This window comes from Otolemur garnettii, unplaced genomic scaffold, assembly GCF_000181295.1.
Source record: "Otolemur garnettii isolate 467f Iridium unplaced genomic scaffold, OtoGar3 scaffold00010, whole genome shotgun sequence".
In the NCBI taxonomy this organism is placed as follows: domain Eukaryota; kingdom Metazoa; phylum Chordata; class Mammalia; order Primates; family Galagidae; genus Otolemur; species Otolemur garnettii.
The window spans coordinates 8,706,215-8,712,850 of NW_003852405.1; the positions used below are offsets into that span (position 1 = coordinate 8,706,215).

The following is a 6,636-nucleotide window of genomic DNA, read 5'->3' on the forward strand; positions in this document are numbered from 1 at the left end:
AACTAGATGAATACGAATTGACTCTGCCCATACCTTCACACATCCCAATGCAGAGGAACGACAGAGCAAATTAAGTCTTGAATAATTTACCGAGATTTATTCTGTGTTAGTCAATAAGACTTTCAGAGTAAAGAGACTATGCAGTCCTTTTTTCCCAGCACTTCAGAAGATGGAGTGCGCTTACCAAGATTCTACAGAACACCGTGTTCTGGCTGAGCTGGGCTGTGTTTCCAGGGCAGCCCACCCAGAGCCTCTGCGTCCTGCGCCGCCTCCTGTGAAAGCCCGAGCTAGCTGTGCAGGTTTCGCCTTTTGTCTCATAACCATGTCCACTAACAAGAATGCTAATTCACCAGCTGCCCGACTGAACAGTTCAAGAACAAGGGAAAAGATGGGACGGAAATGAGGCGACGCTGAATAGAAGTTAATGTTTTACTGTGGAAAGATAAGAAAGATGACCAGATGCTGAAAAGGAGGAATGGAAGCTCGGTTCCTGATGAGGCTCCTTCTCACTGCAGGAAAAACGCAGCCACCAGGCTGCTGTAAAGTGATCTGTGAATGACACTGTCAAAGGTATAAACAGCACCAATATGGAAAAGCAGCTCCAAGCTACTCAAGCTGCCAGGATTTTCTATGTTCTACTGAACCTCTCTGTGTCTCATTCTCCTTACCTGTTTTCTAGAGAAAAACAGCCTCCCATCAACAATATAATCTGAGCTGGTTTGATCCTCAAATTTGTGTCCTTCTTGGGCAGAACCGATGGCAGTCCCATTCAGTCTGGATCTGCTTGGGCACTAACATTGCTTCTGGGACATCAGACCAGACTAAGGCTGTGGTAGATGGAGGTGCTATCCCAGCATTCATTTCTCTGTTGGCGTCTCCCCATGCTCGTATCAGTGAACAAGCTGTGTGGGCTCCGGGAAACACTGCAGGTGATGTTCAGTTTTCTGAGACTGGATTATCAAGTATGGTGCAGTCGACCCACTGTTGGCTCTTCTAGCGAGTCCTGATATGTCAGCTTGGTTACTTATGTTATCTTACCTGGACATTTTCAAACCTTTGTCACAGCAAGAGTCCCGCACCCCATTAGATGCTGTGGAGCAGATTCTTCCTACTTCAGTGTGTCTCCTGCATCACGATGACCCGGAGGTATTAGCCGATCCCTGCTGGGATATTTCCTAAATGAACAGATTGAAACAGGAGTCGTGTACTTGTGAAGCTTCTGGGAGCTACTAAATTGCCAATTGTGACTCCTGTGCTAAGAGCCATAGGGGAAAAAAGTCACTGGACAGATGAACAGAGTCAGGTTATAATTGATGCCGGGGCACTTACTGTCTTTCCCAGCCTGCTGACCAACCCCCAAACTAACATTCAAAAGGAAGCCACATGGACAATGTCAAACATCACAGCTGGCCGTCAGGACCAGCAAGTTGTGGACCCTGGACTAGTCCCATTGCTTGTTGCTGTTCTAAGATTTTAAGACACAAAAGGAAGCCACGTGGGCTTTGACCAACTGTACAAGTGGTGGAACAGTTGAACAGATTGTACACTTCGGTCATGGTGGCACAATAGAACCAGTGATGAACCTCTTAACTGCGAAAGATACCAAAATGATCCTGGTTATTCTGGATGCCACTTCAAATATCTTTCAGGCTGCTAGGAAGCTAGGTGAAACTGAGAAACTTTGCATAATGAATGTGGAAGTTTAGACAAAATTGAAACTCTGCAAAACCATGAAAATGAGTCTGTGTACAGGCTTCATTAAACTTGATTGAGCAGTATTTCTCTGTAGAGGAAGAAGAGGATCAAAATGTAGTCCCAGAAACTAGCTCTGAAGGCTGCCAAGCACCTTCCAAGTTCAGGGACTTTTAACTTTTAGATTGTATAGTGGAGGCACAAAGGTGTTGTGTGCTATATTTGGTATAAGTTTGTCTTACCATTTCTCCCCTAAGAACTCTGTTTAAATGTGGTTTGTTATTGTAGCACTTTTACAACAAAACTATACTTGAACAGTTCCAAACTGTACATACTGTAAGGAGCCTGTCCTCTGAAAGGATTTCTTATTTCTATATGAAATTCCATACCTTGAAGCATCCTGTAAATAAAGATTAAAGTCTATCCTTTACTTAAAAAAATTCTATATAATAACAACATTGTATATAAAGGAGTATTAGAATGTGTATCATAATACATATAAGAGAAATAATAGTTCCGAGAAGGTTGAAACTGGTGGGATATAAAATAACTGTAGGAGTTTTTATGTCTAAAGTAGAACTGTAGATCCTGCAATTCCTTTATTAGGTATATACCCAGAAGACCAAAAATCACATTACAACAAAAATATTTGTATCAGAATGTTTATTGCAGCCCAATTCATAATTGTCACGTCATGGAAGAAGCCCAAGTGCCCATCAATCCACGAATGGATCAACAAACTGTGGTATATGTACACCATGGAATACTATGCAGCCATAAAGAAAGATGAAGACTTTACGTCCTTCATGTTCACATGGATGGAGCTGGAAAGTGTTCTTCTTAGCAAAGTATCACAGGAATGGAAGAAAAAGTATCCAATGTACACAGCCCTATTAATTTATAGCTTTCATATGAAATCTAATCTATAACCTAATAACAGCCTAAGTATATGGGGAGGGGGGAGGGAAAAGGGAAAGGAGAATGGGTGGAGGGAGGGTGATTGGAGGGATCACTTCTATGGTTTATCTTACAAGGGTACAAGTGAATCTTTCTAAGAGTAGAATATGATTGTCTTAACACAATAACTAAGAAAATGACATGAAGGCTATGTTAACCAGTTTGATGAAAATATTACAAATTGTATATGAAAACACCACACGGTACCCCAGAATTGCATTAATGTACATAGTTATCATTTAATAAAAATAAAAAAAATAAAGTAGAACTGTAATTGGACCTACACAGAAGTAAAAAAAAATCAAGAGGTGTAAAGGAAAATAAAAATCCCAGGGCCAGCGTCCCCTATCCCCAACTCCTTATGCACAGGGAAGGACATGCCTGAAGGCTGAGTTATGCAGCGCCCCCTTACAAATAGAAAGCACTACCTGCATTACACACCAGTCAGATCCCCACAAAAAGGTAAAAAAGATCTCAGGAATCTAGGAACGACAGCCTCCACAGATAATTCATAAGGAAAGTCTTTGCTGGCCTCTCATAAGAAAGGACATGCAATTGGTAACTTTGGGTTTGCAGATGAAGTCCAAGTCCTAAAACCAGAGGCTGTTTAATTCCACATTATTGATGTTGATTACAAGTGTATCTTCCCAGGTGCAGAACAGAGATAACAGGAGAGCAAACATCCCACCTACTCTGGGACATCTACACAATTGATGCTTCCTTGACTATCTTACATAAAATACAGATTTCCTGGGCCTCACAAGTGTGTAACCATTTGTCCCCTGTCTACTCCTCTCCTCTTTTTCTTTTTTGGTCTGGATGTATACTCTATCCCCCTTAAAAACTGAGTTCCCAAATCTTGCTTCAGAAAAAGTCATAAATTTGTCTGTGGTTTGTGTTTTTCCCAGGTGTATCCTCAAACTTTAGCTTAAGAAACCTCCACTGATTGCTATCTTTGCCTCAATTACATATCTTGGGTTGCCAGAGGGTATTTTAAAAAAAATAAGAAATATATAAAAATAAGAAATATCATTTTACCTACACCCTGAGGACTGCTGGAAAATTACTATTATCGTTGTACTATCAAGTACATTTTGAAAAAATATCTTACACTACACGGCAGGAGGGTCTTCTTACACTGAACATCTGGACACCCAACTGAGTAGTAGGGTGCAGAGAAAGAATGGGGGACTACAGTGAGATCTGCATCTTACAATTTCTTAAAAGGCAAATGTTTAGGCCAGGAAAACTCATTTAAATAAAATACTTCATGCCATCCAAGGGGAAGAACATTGCATAAGATTGATGATTGGGGAAAATTCAAGATAGAGGCAAATCAAATAATAGAACAGCAAGGAAGTATTTTATAAATATTTCACTTTTAAAAATAGTAAAGCAACAAATTGTTATTATCCTTCATAAACTCCCTAAGCCTTATCTATGGCTACTCAGAAACTTTCTATCCACATTTAAGTTTACAGAGACTCTCAAAAGAACTACCACCCTTCCCACTACCCAGGGGAGACAGAGTGAGTGTATGTCAGTCCCACTGTGGGGAGGAGGGAGCAGGATGGGGTTGTAGGCAGGTGTGAGAGCTGAGAGACTGAGAACTCATCTCAAAATAAATGCCTGGAAGATGTCCAGACTTTCAGTCATCCGCATGCAGTCTCTTTGCCCCATAAGCAAAAAGGAATTAAATACACAATAAGAAAAACAGACAAATTAAAAGGGAAATTAAATTAACAGAGACTCTTCCAAACAGGTTTCCTTTTTTTTTTTTTTTTTTTTTTTTGCAGTTTTGGGCCAGGGCCAGGCTTGAACCCACCACCCCCAGTATTTGGGGCTGGTGCCCCACTCCTTGAGCCACAGACAGGTTTCATTTTAAAGTAGATTGAAGAAGAGGTCATCAGTTCCTTTATATATAAATTATCCTTTGATGATCTAAGACTACAGTGAAAGGAATATACAGCATTCACCTACAACACTCTTATAGGAAATGGAGGAACACATTGTTTATTAAGGTTGCTCATACTTGGGTTCCTCAGGAAACTGAATAATATTGAAATTTGAGTGCATTGGAGCATGAACTCAAATGCAAATTGCACAGGAAAAATTTCAGCTTGAACCAGCCGGGATGCTCAAATTAGCCATTGGGATTTCTCTGCATGTGGATTTTTCAGCCAGGATTTATTATTTTAGTCAATGAAAGGACGGCTTGGTTTTTTAAGGATTGGATATGATGCATTATTATCCATCAGCTATGTCAACAGTGTAGGTAACAATTAAAATGGCTGTTTCCCTGAACTCACAGAGTGTTTGGAATCAGATGTATTCTTTGTCTACTCTTCCTTCCAAAATCTCCTCCTTCCCAGGGGCAGAGATCGACACAATCTTATGAAATAAATAATAAAACGTATTCTTCTCTCAATTGTGCAGATAGGAGTGTGAAAAGGACATCTTGTTGTCTACAGCAGGGATGGAAAAATTATTTATCAAACCTGATGAACAAAAAAAATGAAACGCTATGCTTTATGATAGGTGAGGCTTTTAAAGATTAGTGAAAAAATAGGATCCAAAGCATAAAGAAGTGGAAAGTAGGAAAGTAGTCAACTGCCCAGCTTTACTATCCTGTACAAGGGACACTGTCTGGGGCTCAGTTTTGTCATTTATGAGCCTACTTTAAGGGTGATTGTGAGGAACTAGATAAGATTAATATCTTGAAACAAACACAGAACTCTATACAAAAGCAAGCCGTCATTCTTTTATCTGTCTTTTTTTTTTTTTTTTGAGGTGGGGTCTCACTATGTTGCCCAGGCTGGAGTGCAGTGGCTATTCACAGATGTGATCTCACTCTGATCAGCTGTGGCTTTTCATGTTGAGAATTCTCCGTATTATCTATTTGTAAGTTTTGTTGCCATATAAAGAGAGAACCAAAGGAGGATTGGAAGCCTCATTTCTCCCGTTTGATTAGAAGAATTTGGTTCTTATTTGGTCATTTTATGCTGTTGGGATTCCCTGTATTGTCTATATTTAGTTTTTCATGAGCATTATTTCAACATGGAGCTCTGTTCTGTTCCATCTGAAAGTCCCTTGGGAAAACTTCCTGCTGAATGGTCAGCTTATAGGCATGAACCTATGTCTATAGAAAGATATATTATTGTAATACTGCTTGGCCAAGGAACATCTTGGAGTGTTAAAAGAAGTAGCCATTGAGTGGAACCTTAACTATGACATTTTAAGTTATTTGTGTTGGGAAATTTCCTACATTATTACCTATATGACCATGTAAGTTCTCTCCTTACACATACCGGAGCCTGGTGAAGCATGCAGAAGACCACCCCTGTGGAGAATCAAAGTTCAGGTCTCAATAGATCTGCACATCATTACAACATTGGCAGGAAGAAAGCTCCCCAGTGAGTATGGCCGTATAGTCTGATGGGACCTTGGGAAAATTTAAACTCCCCACACCTGTGAGTATGCACATGTGCTGGATTGACATGCCACTAATGATATTATAGAAATGACTATGAGTGACACCCCGTTGCCTTTGAGTGTCAGGATCCTGGGACTGTGGTGGCCTTGTGGCTCTGATGGACTGTGTTGCCTCAGGGGGTTGAAAGGGCTCTCCTGCACCCCTAGGTGAGGGCTCAGCAGGGGACTTGCAGAACCTACCATTGGACACATTTATAAACAGATGGACTAATAGCCAATCTCTCATTTAGAGCCCTTTAAGGGACAAATATGTAGCCCCTTACCTGGAGCATAGAAAGCAGGCTGTTGGCAGAGCTGCTGAGACCACTAAAGGTGACCTGTTCCCCAGGCCTTGATACCCCAGCTATATTTTGATCCCCATTAAAACTAATGTCATCTGACATTTCAGATGACACAGCTAAACGGAGGCAGAATTCTCATAAATTTGTCTTCTACCCAAAGCTTTGGTTCAACCTCTTATGATGCTTTGATGGATTTGGTGGGACCTCATTTGAA

The 6,636-nt window shown here is 40.6% G+C and overlaps 1 pseudogene; it reads left to right on the forward strand.

Annotated features, from left to right (window-relative positions):
* Window positions 1-322: 322 nt before the first annotated feature.
* On the forward strand, window positions 323-1,961 carry LOC100965780 (annotated as a pseudogene).
* The last annotated feature ends 4,675 nt before the right edge of the window (window positions 1,962-6,636 follow it).